Genomic DNA, 15,516 nt, shown 5'->3' on the forward strand with positions numbered 1-15,516 from the left:
TTGTGATTGGTTTTCGGTCCTTTGTATTAAACTATACATACATGCATGGTGCTGTTTTTCTTTTCTAATTGTTTAAGCAACTTTATTAATTATAATTGGTTTTTAAACATTATGCAATTTTTTTTTTTTTACAGATGTCATGTTATTTTATTGCTTTGAATAAACGTGCATTATTAATATTTTGCTCGATGCGCTCTCTTGTGGCCTCGGGAGAGAAACCAAAAGCTTTTTTTCCCCCTAACTGAAATTACGCATTTTAAATTTGAATACTGATCATATTTAAGTACAAAATTCGAATTTAGTTTTTCAGCCATTTTGACAGCCCTATTAACATGGGATGCATTGTCCAAGGGTTAAAATGCTACTGTTTGAGCGACAGAAACAAATTCGTATCAGTGTTATTTTCAGTTTTTGATCTACAATCATGGGAACTGTCAGTACATTGCATGGTAATGTGTTTGTGTGTATCTGTAGTGTTGGCACAGACTCGTTCATGTTCATAACCGCAGCACTGGCTCCTGTGTGTTTATGTTGGAGGCCCTCTGTCCATGGGACGTCCCTCTCTCTCTCTGTCTTCCTCTCACCTCAGCTGGACACAATATGTGTCTGTGGTCACTTTCAGACCACGAGTCTGTGTTTGAGCTTCCTGAACTCATCATCACGACATTCAGTTTCTCTGTTTGGCTGTCTGATCTCCTTCATGTGCGTAGAAACTGTCCAGAGAAGATAGAGATTGTGCTTTATTGGTGTGTCTATTAATGTTTTCCTCTGAAGTGTGCCTATCTAAGCAGACAGGAGTGATGTTTGGCTTTATTTACATATGGGAGCCTGGCTATTACAACAAATGAACTCTTACTGACATCAAGTGTACTGACACACAAGCTGTTGGTCTTAAGAATGTCAAATATACTAGTACTTTAGTACTAAAATGTAACAATACCCGTCTTTCTGCAGTGTCAGTAGAGCAGAGTATCGACTCACATCAGTACTGACGGACAGCTGCTGCTGTTTTTTGGGTATTTGCACATGTGTGCTCTGTGAAGAGAACTGCCTTGCAGTGTAAACTTTAATCAAAGAACCTGTATTAACATGAAAAGAAGAGCATTCACTACTCTGAATCACTTAAGTAGTAGGGATGTAATGATTGAACAAAATGAGATTTAGGACAAATTATAAATGAAAAGGCATCCTTTCATTATTGATTGGACAAAATGCTGCAAAAAGAAAACTAAATGAAATTTTAAAACAAACTCTGCCAGCAGGTGGCGCTTATGGAACAGCTGCAAATGAGATTTAGGACAAATTATAAATGAAAAGGCATCCTTTCATTATTGATTGGACAAAATGCTGCAAAAACAAAACTAAATTAAATTTTAAAACTAACTCTGCCAGCAGGTGGCGCTTATGGAACAGCAACAATATAGTGTTTCCTTGTTTGACGCTGTAAACTAACCAGCGCTGCGGTTATGAACACTACTTTAATATACATTATACAGAGGCAATATGAAAAGAAAATACCATCTAAACTTTTCTGAAGACAGTCAGTTCTCCTCAGTGATACACTGATTTAAAGTCCCACCCCCAAATGTATCACGATTCGTTTAACATCTTAAACAACTTGAATTGTCACATATTTGTATTGATTTTCAACCGGCTCGGGGTGCATTGTTACATCCCTATTTAGTAGTCATATACAGTAATTTTAGTGTATTTTTGTTATACACTAAATATAGCTATACCCCCCCCATGAAATGGCGTTAAATGAATGTATATTTTAATGATTGTTGTTAGATAGACTACTGTTTAAAAGAAAAGTTTGGGGTCAGTAATTTTTTTTTTTATATATACTTTCTATTTTAAATAAATGTTGAAATAGAATCCTGAAAAACAAAGCATCACGATTTCCACAAAAACAACTGTTTTCAACATTGGTAATAATCAGAAATGTTTCTTGAGCATCAATTTAGCATATTAGAATGATTTCTGAAGGATCATGTGACACTGAAGACTGGAGTAATGATGCTGAAAATTCAGCTTTTATCATAGCAAGCAATTACAGTTTAACAGATATTCACATTGGAATCGGCTATTTCAAGTAGTAATAATATGCTATTTTATATTATTTATGTTTTTATCTTTATTATCACTTCATCTTTCCCTGCAGGTTATTTGTAATCTTTTCTCTGGATTTCCATAAATTTTGCATTAACAGTGCATATGACAAACTGGACCATAAGCCTATTTCAATTAATTCATTTTTGATATACCATAAAATTCAATATAACAATATATATCACGGATCCCCGTCTGTCCCAACTCGAGCAGTCGCAGTGACTAAAAGGCCCAGATCCTTCCTGCAAACAGTCTCCATGCTGAGGTCTCAGTTCAGTTTTTTTTTTCTCCCAGAGGACGTCTGTTTGTTTCTATCCATGTATGAACTGTCATAAAAACATGTGATCCATTTTGCTGTTGGGCAAAAAGCAAACCATGATTTGCTGTGCTGGAGACATCTGCTGCACAAATGTGTGAAGAATAAAGCGTCCCGGTCGCCCATCTTCATTCGATTAACAGTTTGATGTATTTTGACATTAAACGCTCTCGACGTCTCTAATAAAGCGCGTTTATTTCTCAGCCATTATCTCTCGTGTTGGTAAACGGCTGATTCGGTGTTTCTCTCGTTTACACTGCAGACCGAATTAGCTTTGCCAGTTCATAACTGGAACTGTAAACCTTTCAGCTTTTTCTCCCAGCGTCATGCTGGATCTGTTTACTGAAATGCAAATGACTTGGCGTACAGATGGGATGATATCGCTGAAGCTCCTGGTTTTTATCTTCTCTTCCTCATCATGCAGGTGTTGTGTGGCGGCAGTGAGTCAGATGTTGCAGGAAGTGTGTGTTCTCCATGCTGGAAGGAAGAGAGAGGCAGTGGCACATTAAAGTGCTTCTCCCCGCACCCCCCGTAGAGGCCTTTGTATTACATAAAGCCTTGAGAACAGTTCTGTCATTGTTGTGAACGGAAAGGGCCTTTTCTTCTGATGCTTGCACTTCTGAATATGATATGTGCACATGGAAAGCATGGACAAAAAACTGTGTTGAATTACCCCGTCTGTACCAATCTGTCAAAAATGGATGCAGCTCAGTTTTCATTTGACAGTCGCAACAACTCTGGACTTTCCCTGGAACCGGAGTTTCCACTTTGTTTTAACCTAATTACGCGTCTCTGCGGCCGCGCTGCTTAATGACACTATTGTTTAGTGTTTGTGACGAGCAGTTCATCTGAGAGTCAGACAAAAAAGAAGAGAGGGAAGGACCACGGCAAAGTTCAAACATAATAAAAATTAGTTCAAATCTGAGACAATGTAAAAATCACAGTCAGAAGCTTTAAAAAAAAATTGGGATGGTGAGAAATGCTGCCTTTTTTACTGTCTCTGAGCTTGAAAATAAGTGTGGAAGAGGAAACGCATTCAGTTACAAAGTCTAGATCACTGCCATGCGTCTGAACATTTTACATCTTGCATTACAACTAATGTGCACACAACAAAATCTGTAAGCTGAAACGGAGCACACCTGTAAATCAAGACATTCACAAGCTTCAACTTTTCACCCGTCTTGCTTGAGAGACTGTGGGCGGCCCTGCTTCCTGTGTCATTGTTTAGTGCCGTTTTTTGTTTTTATAGATGTCACCAAAGTTTGTATTTATATTTAGTGTGCACAGCAGAATAGTGTTAATATTAAAAACTACATAGATAAATGGGAAGACGGCTATGTGTGTGTGAGAGGTCAATGGTAGAGGAAGTTCAGCATCCCCGCTGCGGGGTTCTTCCTGCGACCGACCCAAGGGATCAGTACCTCGATAGTGCCAGATTGCACAGGGTTTGTGTTGGAGCTATCGCAGAGAGACTCTCGCTCCCTTCACTTCACTTCTAAGAGATATTTTTACCCAGTTGACAGGAAGGTAATCCAAAGTAGCCAGCCGTATTTAAGAATTCATTTCCTTTTTGTTTGGTTGATTTTCTTGGACTTTCGTTAATGTAAGTTATTGAATTGAGACTCATTTTGGCCGGAGAAGACTTGGGATCAAGCATGCAAATTTGTAAAAACAAAACCGGGTATCAGAATAACTTCCTCTCCCAAGAAAGTTTTAGTATTTATCAGGCAGGTTGGGACTTGAAATACAGTAGAGTCGAGTGCTAAAAATGCGAATAAGAACGGCTTGGCGACAATTTAACTAAAATAAGGGAACAAATCCTTGATTTGTGGCCACAATATTTACATTTTCTTTCTGCACGTCTTGTTCGGGCTCTGTGCTAAAATACTTAAAGGAATAGTTCGCCCCAAAATAAAAATCCTGTCGTCTTTACTCCCCCAGGCTTAGAGTGGCTAATTAGGAGAATTCCCGGCGGGTCGTCCATAAATTGGGCTGCCAGTGCCACTTTGACACAAAGGCAGTTTCACACAGCAAGAGTAAGTGTCTAGTTTATTTTCAATGACAGACAGTGTCAGTGGGTGCTCGTACACCCAAACTCCCACCACTTGGGTGCCACAACAGATATTACGCTCTCAGTCATTTGAATTTGACTTTTAATTTATATTTACAGTCATTTTCATTTGTGCAGTTGGCCTGTTCATATGATTGACTGCATAATTATTTGTTATTTATCTTTGTTTTTGTAGAAACTTATGGGTAATATATAACAGGATCATTTTCATTTATCCAAATTCTTCTACTGCTAAGAAAATGGTAAGCGTGGGATAGAGGGTGTAACAGGAGCTGTCCTTGGGCATGAAACTCCTGCGCTCGAAATGGGCTCCACTCCAGCCCTGACTCCCACTCATGACGTTCAGATATTTTGAGAAATACAACAAATGGACATTTCTTTCCGCAAGTGGAGTTTCTATCAAGTGATCTCTCACATGACGAGTTAAAGGTAAAACCTGAGCTCTGCTGATTTGATCTAGATCCACACTTCAGTAGAAATTAATCACAATGAGGAAGAAGAACTTAAAATGAGACGCATAATGATTTATTCCTTGAGAACTAGACTAGAGCACATTCTTGCACTGCACTTTGGAAATGGCTTGCGTTTTGTGCAGCAGTCGTCAGAAATGAGTAGAGCCATGCTGCTCTGAAGTTTAGGATTTTTGGAGAGTAAGCATGAAATGCTTTCTGTGTACAAAACAAATGCTCTCAATGTTGGGAACAGGCCCGGTGCTGCGGTGAGGTGGGACGAGGGGGGTAATTGCTATATTAAGAGGAAGGAATTCAAAATAAAGTTAATCTTTCCACCTCTTCATAAGCTCAGAATGAGCGTGCTGCATCTTGTTGAACATGCAAAGCACAGAGACAGTGTAACTGAGACAAGCTTAAAATGAGACACATAATGATTTATTCCTTGAGAACTAGACTAGAGCACATTCTTGCACTGCACTGTGGAAATGGCTTGCGTTTTGTGCAGCAGTCGTCAGAAATGAGTAGAGCCATGCTGCTCTGAAGTTTAGGATTTTTGGAGAGTAAGCATGAAATGCTTTCTGTGTACAAAACAAATGCTCTCAATGTTGGGAACAGGCCCGGTGCTGCGGTGAGGTGGGACGAGGGGGGTAATTGCTATATTAAGAGGAAGGAATTCAAAATAAAGTTAATCTTTCCACCTCTTCATAAGCTCAGAATGAGCGTGCTGCATCTTGTTGAACATGCAAAGCACAGAGACAGTGTAACTGAGACAAGGGTGAAGATTCTGCTGTGCCAGGATCCAGTTCAACCCGGTTTAGGATCAGGCCAGCAATGGGTTTGACTTGGCACTGATGGTGTGCAGAAGTACTCAGATGTGTTCGTGTGTGTAGGTTCCTAACAGTTCATCAGTGTTTAGCTCTCTACTGTACTGTATGCTGTATGTGAATTTAACTAGTACATTCCTCAGCCACCTGCCCACCCGCTGTGGTAATGCTTCATTTTAACTCAATGGCCACCTCACCTTGCTGCCAATTTTCTGAAAGCTCCTCCTCCTCCTTTCTCCTGCAAGAACTAAAACTAACATGGCAGTGGCTTCAGCAGTACAAAGTCTTTGATATTTCCTATAATACTTATTGATAGAATACCTTACTACTGATAAAGGTTTAGTAACACAAGATTATTTTTGCATAATGTGCATGAAACAAAACGTGCGAGTCAGGTAATTGTGGTAATTCCTACAGTTCAAAAACTCATCTGAGCTTCGTGGTCTCAGCTGAGCTTTCTGCTGGTTTAAGTGGGCATGTCCAGTCCTAGTGCGCCACTGCCCTGCAGAGTTTAGTCGTATTCCTAATTGAACACCTGCCTGTAATTTTCTAGTGAGGACTTGGGTTAGATTTTTCAGCTGTATTTGATTGAGGATGAAGCTAAATTATGCAGGACAGTAGGTCTCCAGGACTGGACTTGCCCATCTCTGGTCAAGCAGTTGCAGGTGCTCCAACCCATAGATCTTCAACCCTGCTCCTGGGGACCCACTGTCCTGCAGAGTTCAGGTCCAACCCTAATCAAACACACCTTAACCAGCTAATCAAGGACTTCAGGATCACTTGAAAAGTCACAGGCCAGGTGTGCTTCAACTTATTTAGCCGTGGTGCAAGAGTTGGTGACAACATTACTCGATCCTGTTCTCTCGTCATAATTTTCCTATCTTGTCTTTCTACTGAACCTATCAATAAAACTGGTTAAAAGGATAGAAATCAAATGAAGTTAAAACAGGGGCATGCAATCCTGTTCCAGTGTCCTGCAGAGTTTATCTCTAACCCCAATTAAACACACCTTAAACCAGCTAATCAGGTTCTTACTAGGCATGCTAGAAACTTCCTGGCAGATGTGCTAAGGCAAGTTGAACCTAAACCGGCACTGGCCCTCCAGGACCGAGTTTGGACACCTCTGAGTTAAAAGAACTGTTCCAACTCTGCAGGCCAGTTCGTCGCTGATAACCATGTAGGCAGCATGCCGACATACAGTGCCGTTGCGCTTTGGGCGTCCCGAGTTTGAATCCCAAATCGAGGACCTTTCCCAATCCCGCCCCCTATCTCTCTTCCACTTTGCTTCCTGTCAGTTCTGATCTGTGCTATCATAATAAAGTTGAAAATGCCAAAAATAAATCTTTAAAAACTCTGCAGGCTAGTGTTTCCCAACCCTATTCCTGGAGGCCCCTCCCCAGTAGTACGCATTTTGTGTATCTCCCTGACCCATCCATTTCAGGTCTTGGAGTCTCTACTAATGAGCTGATGAGTTGAATCAGGTGTGTTTGATCAAGGAGACATGCAAAAGGTGCTTTGGAAATCACTGTCTTGGGCTACCAGCTTCAATGGCTGCAGCACTGAAGCTGGAATTTGGAATATTTCTTAAGTTCACTAAATGTCGATTGAGACGCTCTATCTCTCCGCAACAGATCTGTCATTTACCCAAACGTATGTGCATCTGTTTTTCACTCTGCCAGATTCAGTTTCTAGAAGGGTTAGTAATGTATCCCTTCTGTTTCTGCCCTTGCCACAGTGGGTCCACCCTGACTTTGCGTCGCGCTTCCTGAAGAAAGGAAAAGCCCTGATGTGCTTGTCACCCGAGCTGATGGCCGGGGCTTCGTGATGGAGGCCGAATGTCTTCGCTCGGACCCTCTTCAGACACTCAAAGGCCGCTCTGTTTCAGCCTGATGACGAGCCGATTGGATATAATCTTGAGTGGCGGACTCAGGAGATGGGGAGGGATAGGGAAACTCTACAGAAGGCTTTGCAGGGAAGGATCGTCTTTCTCCAGAAGTAGGAAACGAGCGTCGGAGGGTTTCTGCTGCCAGTCGGCTCTCTCCTCCTGTTACGACACGGGACCAAATTCAAACCATGTGTCCTCACACCCGGTTAGCTGCTTTTGCCCACCTCTAGCATTAGCGGTCTGGACGGATCCATTTCACTGCCCCTCTCCCGTGCGGCATTCTCATTCTCCCAGCCCCAAATGAGCCTCTCCGTGGGACTCCTGGTTTAATAGGCTGGAACTTTCCCATGTCCGGTCTCCGAAGGTGGCTGTTATCCTCCGAGGGCCCCTGTGCGAGTTTCAAGCTCGGGCTCATGTTATGGGGTGAGTACAGTAGCCCACCTCAAGGGTCAAAGGTCACTTCCTCTTCAGATCTCTGCTTAAAGATGTGGTAAATACGTGAAGGGGCTGAATGTGTTTTTGGAATATATTTTTGTTTAAATATGCAGAACTAATGTGCCATGTATTTGGGAGGGGGAAATATTTGCTGCCTGCTGCAATTCTGATCTGTCACCACTTGAAATGTGTATTTATTTATGTATTATTTGAGAGAAAAAAGGGAGGGAAGAAGTTAGCGGATTTAACACCGAGTACGTATTTTGCTTATACGACCATTTTGAGGCCTGTTTAATGGACAGCCTTCGATCTTTGTGGAATATGACCCCTCGGCTAAGCACCATGGACAGCGTAATGACCTGGCCTTAATAGCAAAGCCATACTATAAGGCAGGGTTCCCCAAATCTGGCCCTGGAGAGCCAGTGCCCTGCAGAGTTTAGCTCCAGTCCTAACCAAACACACCCGAGCAAGCCAATCAAGCTCTTTGGAGTTATTACAAAAATACAGGTAGGGGAGTTTGATCAGGGTTTGAGCTAGACCTTTGAGGAACCTGCTAGAAGGGAACAAGGACTAGATAAGAACTTTACCAGGAAATGATAGCACAATATGAACAGGTCAAGAAGTTTTCTCACTCTTACCGCTGGTGTCAGCTTCAGACAAACTTTGTTCATGAAAGCAAATTATGTTTTTGTTCCTGTTTAACGGAAGGTCATGTTAGTTACTTGTGTACTTTATGATAGCTCTGTATATCGAGGCAGGATGATGGACGATTTGAGAGCAAGGAATGGGTGAAACTCTACTATCTTATCTTCTCTATCTATCTATCTATCTATCTATCTATCTGTACAAGTACATATCATACACTAACAAGTACATATCATGGACTATTTAGAGTTTTGTCCCTAAAGTAAAAAAAAAAAACTTTTATCTTAAATGGCATTTCTTAGTGCCAAAAGGCAGGAATTAGCATTATCAAATGGCTAATGAGGTTAATTCAAATCACAGGAGACTACATGTGCTTGTAAGATACACTGAGAGGTTACTGCCTACTGCTGCTCACATGCATAGAACCTGTTGAGTTATGACAGTAATTTGTTATGATAGCCAAAAATAAAACCTGCTGAGTTATGACAGTAATTTGTTATGATAGCCAAAAATAAAACCTGCTGAATTAGGGTGAAACCAGGAAGTGATTGAGTGTGTGACAGACAGGTATGTGCATTGTCTTTGTGTAAATGCCTGTCATCTGTCCTGGCACACACGTTTTCTCTGAAAGACACGCTGCTACATCGAACCAGTCTGACCTGTGGCCTCTGTCTCCGTTTCACTTCCTCTTTTCTTCAGCAGAACATGTAGACTTGTTGCAGCGATGCACGTGCGTTATGAGAGGCAGACTAAAATTGTCTCTAAAACTCAATCGTGTGTCTTTCTTGCTGATGGCGTCCACGTCATTGCGTCTCCGTCTCTGCTCTGAAAGCCTCTTGTTAGCAGATCAGGTGTCTTGTTCACACACAGATGTGTCTTGTAGCTTTACGTGGAGGGAGGTGTGTCATGATGGAAAGCTTTTAATGGAGTAAATGTGTAAAGACAGGGCTGCTTTTATCTGAGAAGCGCTGGCGTACCTGTGTGCCGTGTTTGATCATGCCTAACAGCTATCAGCTCGGCATTCCTCTCATAACAGTCAGACGCCTTTACCGCGGTATGTCCCTGTACTCATTCCTGCCGTACTGTATGGGAAAGACAAAAACAAACCAGGCCATTGTACATCGAGAGCGCTTATGCCCTCAAGGCTTCGAATTTCTCCTTACCTGTCACAAAAATCCCCAAGTGTGGGGTGGATGTATAAAAACTGATATTAACTCCGTTCTAGATGAGAGGTGCCTACCTCGGCAACATTTCACACCTGAAGGCTGTTTCAGACCGTAGGCAGCAAAATGATGCTGCTTTATCGTTATACTTCTTTTTGGTACTGTACCATTGTGTGATGTCTTTAAAGTACCTAGAAGTAAACGGTACGTTGTAGTCATTCAGTAACATGGTTACCATCTTATACGATCACTGTACCATGGAACCACCACAGTACTTTTTGGTGAAGTTTCATCCCAAATCTCGGTAGCTCCGTGAAAAATCTCAGTCAGAAAAGTTCTTTTTCAAAATTTTGTAATCCCTTCTAGTATCAATAGAAAGTAGCACTGTCTAATTAAAAAATTTACCCTTTCACCCAACTTTAAACGGTATTGTCCTGGAAAAAAGTTGCATTTTAATTTTATCTTCAGAGCAAGAAACGACGTGGAAAGCTGTTTGGACCATAATTGGCAGAAAACACTGTAAGTTCTAGGGGTGCAACGGTTTTCAGTAAACAATCAAACCGTACGGTTCTCCACACACGGTTCGGCATACACTAGGACCCCGGTTCAACTTAAATCTGACAATGCATCTGTAATATGGTTTGTTAGAGTTCAACTCGCACGCGCAGTGAGACGATCTGTGTGTGCGCTTATCCGAAGTGCGTGAACCCGCATCTCAGAACACGCGCAAATATTAAGCTCTCTGTGAAGTATTGTGCTTGAATGGACAAATTCACACAAAAATTATGTCAAAATGCCCGTCATTGTGAGTATCCTAGCAGACATAGTCGGCTGAACAAACAGTATCAGTGCACTGGATCAGTGCGTTCTCTTAAAGTGACAGCACTTTCTTAATGTTAATCAAACAGCAACAACACGGAAATCTCTCACTGCTCTTGATTGAATAACTTCTGTAACTTTAATAAAGATTAATCTTTAATTTATACAGTCAAATATGCAATGTTATTTTACATTTGATAACTTTATTCAATTTCTGTACCTAAAAACTAATGTTAGACCTACCTAAAAAAACTAAAAAAGCACTGTTTATTTTATTTGTATCTTTTCCCACTGTTTATTTATTTGTGCTGTTACTTGTAGTTAGATTATTTGTTCTTATTTTCATTTAGTTCTTTTTTTTTTTTTTTGTGCATGTACAGTACAATGGTAATACCTTGGTGTTTTTTGAGTACCGTATAAATACCATTGAATGCAGACGTCGTACTTCCACTGTACTTTTTTGGCGATATTGTGTAGCCTTTAGATAATGTATAAATATAATATTAAAAACACATGCAGAGAGTTCAAAGTTAGCATAAAATCAAAATGGACAATTCTTGCTTTTTCCATGGAAGATGGAAGAAGTTAATAATAAATAAATCATCTTAGCACTGGAATTTTTTATTTTATTTATTTATTTTTTTACGTGCCCTCATAATATTTAATAATATAATTTTAGAAGCTGTTTCACTTGGATATGTTACAATAGGGTCAGTTCTGTAGCAGAATCTCAAATTAAAAGCTAAATTCTAATCAACTATTTACCGTATTGTCCCGAATATAAGACGTTTTTTTTCTTGGAAATACATTTGAAAAAATGCGGTCGTCTTATATTCAGGGTCTAGACTTTGACATGTCAATAATACACCCACAACAATAGGTGGCGCCAAGTACGCATAAAACGAGTGTGCCATGAAATACGTAATGTAATGCGTGTTGTAAAGATCGCGAGTAAAAACAAAAGAAAAAGAAAACCTTACAGCTGCATGAGTCGTGACTGTCAAGTTAGCCTGATGGAACCAAACTCACTTTGTGATTTTAAAACGTAAGACAGTACCCAGATCTGAAGACTACAGTAAGATTTAACTTCTACTGTTAATAAGATTTTGGTAGGCTACTATTAGATGGATAGCCTAAATGTCCTAATTCAGATGGACTACCGTTTTTTTTTTTTTTTAATGGTATATCAAAAAGTGTATATTTTTAAAATGTGATTGTTGGTACATTTTACCAGTTTTTACCATACTTTCAAAACAAAAATTAAAATAGGAAAAATATGCAATATGATAATAATTGAAGACAAAATGTGTTTTACTGAGAAAAAACAAGATTTGGTTTTTAAAAAGCCTTTTTCCAAAAGGTACATCTGGAAAAAGGGGGGTCGTCTTATAATCAGGGTCGTCTTATATTTGGGCCAATACGGTACTGTACTATTTCTTGACATGAAAGTAAGTTCTCATTTCACTGATTCGAGGGAGCTGTTGTTTTTGTTACCAATTCAGGTGCACAAATGTGATCGTTCCTTGGATTTTGTAAGCCTGTGGATGAATAACTGGAGCAGCAGTAGACGAATTTGGTCTAGAAGTAAAGTAGTTCTGGTTTAAATACAGGAGAGTCTGTGATCTAATCCATCCCGGTATAACTATGAATAAATCAGCACTGCACTGTCAGTGGATGTATATCAGGAGCAGGGACACCTCTCTTTGCAGTTTGATTTGTACTTGAGACCTGCTGCAGTTTATCCAAGCCATGATGGCAGGAGCCCTGTGTCCCAGAATCCACATGGATGAAGTTGTGCATCAACACACACATTGTGACAGAAAGGTTCAGGACTTGTTTCTAAGAGGATTTGGTGTGTGTGGGTGGTTTTAAACACTGAGGTCAGGTGGAGCAGTCTCTCCGGCAGGCAGGGCTGCAGTTAGCACACATGCATCAAAGGCAGGTTTGCTTGTTAAAGTGTGTTATGGTGCTGAACGCAGCAGGGTGGGACTGCGCACCAAGCTTGCTCTGTTTAAATGTTGGCTCTCGGCTGGAAAAAGGCCCTGCAAGGCTCTGGATACTGGAGTACGTGGAGCGGCTTTGAGAGAGATCCACAGGAAGGATTGCTTTCGTTCACTCAAAACGAAGATTCTGCTATTATTTACTTTTATCATCACATTGACTGCTGAAGAATTATGACGAATCTTTATGTAGCTCCACTGTGAAAACGAACCTATAGAATCTACTCAGTAAAATGTTGTGCGCTCCGTTTACTCAGATGTTGAGTAAAGACTACCTAGATTTAACAGCTATAACCCACTATATAGCAATTAGGTAAAACCTGTCATTTGTCGATACACTACACAACTCTTGGTAACACTTTATTTTACAGTGTCTTTGTTTCATATGTTACATGTACATAACAATAAACAGTAATTACAAACTAACCCTAAACCAAACCCAGTCCAAACACTGTAGTAAGTGCATGTTGTTAATTAATATTAGTGCAGTCAAACGATTAATCGCGATTAATCGCATCCAAAACATGTTTTAAAATATATTTAATATATAAACATTTTCCTAAATATGTACATGCATGTGTTTGAATTTATATATACATAATATATGAGTGTTTACTGTATATATTTACTATGTAAACAAAAACTTATTTTGGATGCGATTAATCGCGATTAATCATTTGACAGCACTAATTAATATTACTTAGTACTTAGTTGTATAATTGCACTTTATGTAACATTATAATTATGCAATTAAAGTAGCCAGTGTAGCTGGCATAGCCAACATTTGCAACGATCAGTAAGAGTTCACGTTGCCTTTTCACTAATGTTAGCGCAGCCATACAATACATTATCACCACAGCCTAACCGCAGCGCTACTCTTCACCACAGAAACTTAGACAAAACAGAAATTATTTGAAATACCCGACATAACTGAACATTATACACAAACAGGCCTTTGTCTTTTCCCAAAAACATCAAATAACACTTTAATTTCAGCATCACCTTTCCTGATCCAGCCCTATACAAAGCATGCTGGGAACTAGAAATCCACTGCCCAGTTTCAGTTAATATTACAAAAATGATTTTAGGTTAAGTAAACTAGGTTACGTAAACTTAAATTTTATGTATTTATGTAGATGGGACACAATTAAGTAAAAGACAAATCTTCAACAATGTGTTGCTTTAATTCATTTAAATTATGTAAATTTAACACGCAATTTTACTAACAATTTCTGAGTGAAAATTGTTTCAAAGTATTTTTTTTCTTAGTGTGTATTTGAGAACAATTCATTATGACTTTGACTTTCAATCTCCAATCGCAGAACAAAAAATTTGCAAAAAAGCAAATTTTATTTGTTTTATTAATAAAAGTTCTATGAGTTTGATGTTGTTGTTGTTGCTTGAATTGAATCAAAGCCGAATTGCCGGTAATTTGAAAGTGAAAGTAAAATGTGCACGCCGCTTTTTCAAGCTATTTGAAAGCAGAGGAAAAGAGGGAGAACTCAAACGAACAATTGCTTGATGCCGAATTGCGGCAATTCAATTGCCGCTAATTTGAAAGTGAAAGTAAAATGCGCATGGCACTTTTACAAGCCATTTGAAAGCGAAGAAAAGAGGGAAACTCAAACGAACTACTTCCCTTAGAAATGACCAGAGCAGCCATTGATTAGCAGGGGTGTCCACATGTGTTTTCCGTTTCCATTTCTAAGGCAAGGAATCTCAAGCATTCGCAGCCTTGCACTGTTGCAGGACAGATGAGCTTAGATGGATGTGCAGTAAGGCTGGGTGTAGTCATGAGGCTCCCACAACGAACGTGTTTTCTTAAAGATGAAAAGCTGTAAATCTGTCATCCGCAGTGAATAATACAGGAAGATTCAGATTGTGTTCCGAAGTCTTTAGGCGTTAAATGTTTACACAAGGCAGTATCAATATTCGCTCTCTCTCGCTCTAGCCCACGGGAGCAGCACCTGTGGTAGCTGGCACCCAGAGCCCTCCAACCGTGGCTCTGCACAGACATGAAGCACAGCAACAATGAGCACAAATGCAAAAGCAGAAAAACATTTGCGGTTTGCCAGGAGAGAGGGTTTGAATAATGCCTGTGAACGGGTTGCCATGTTTGTGTGCGGCGGCCCACGCTGGGAACAGGATGTTTGGGCCTCCAGGTGTGTGTCGGTCTCTGTCGGGGCTTGTGGGATTGCTGCATGACGGCTGTAATGATAGGCTGCTGCGGGCGAGGACATGACTGCGCAGTGGTCCGTGGGCATGTGGCGGCTCCGCAGACGCACACACAACAATGAGCGATAAATCAAGAATCTGAGAAGCCAATGGTTTTCAGTCTCTTAGATGCACACGAAGTCCTGTTTGCGTACTGCCAGTGTTGAGGATGAATAATAAATAATCTTTTCTACATATATCAAGGAACTCTGCAGTCGGGTTATCAATAAAGTTTTGCAAACTAAACGAAGTCATGATTATGTCCCGGTGCTGAGGGAAATTGGGAATAAGTGCAGAGGCATTTTCTTCAGCCTGAGGCTTGTTAATTTCACTCTTGGTGTGAAAGAGCCTTTACAGTTAGAGTACATGCCTGATTCAAGAAGGGGGTCTGTTGGCCAAAAAATATTTTACTAACTTATTAATTTTAAGTAAAATTGTGCTTTGTTGGTATAGTGTCTGCTAGAATGTTAAAAATGTTCAGTGTTAAATATTTTTAAATTGTTGTTTTGTAATTTTAAAGCAAGACAAAACAGTAAAAAGCACATTTTGGCTTTTTAATTTATGCAATGGTGAAAAAAAA

The 15,516-nt window shown here is 40.0% G+C and overlaps 1 long non-coding RNA gene across 2 annotated transcripts in view; it reads left to right on the forward strand.

Moving 5' to 3' along the window:
* LOC107723040 (uncharacterized) overlaps positions 1-15,516 on the forward strand; it is a 74,396-nt gene that overhangs the window by 30,213 nt on the left and 28,667 nt on the right. The window contains exons 1-2 of one of the 2 annotated variants that reach the window (XR_001637888.1): positions 7,323-7,425; positions 7,511-8,083. This is a non-coding gene — a long non-coding RNA (uncharacterized LOC107723040). Of the gene's footprint in view, positions 1-7,322; positions 7,426-7,510; positions 8,084-15,516 lie in introns of those variants that run through there. The other variant, XR_001637887.1, reaches the window with a different exon arrangement.

Source organism: Sinocyclocheilus rhinocerous, unplaced genomic scaffold (assembly GCF_001515625.1).
Source record: "Sinocyclocheilus rhinocerous isolate Xijiao unplaced genomic scaffold, SAMN03320098_v1.1 scaffold2259, whole genome shotgun sequence".
Taxonomy (NCBI): domain Eukaryota; kingdom Metazoa; phylum Chordata; class Actinopteri; order Cypriniformes; family Cyprinidae; genus Sinocyclocheilus; species Sinocyclocheilus rhinocerous.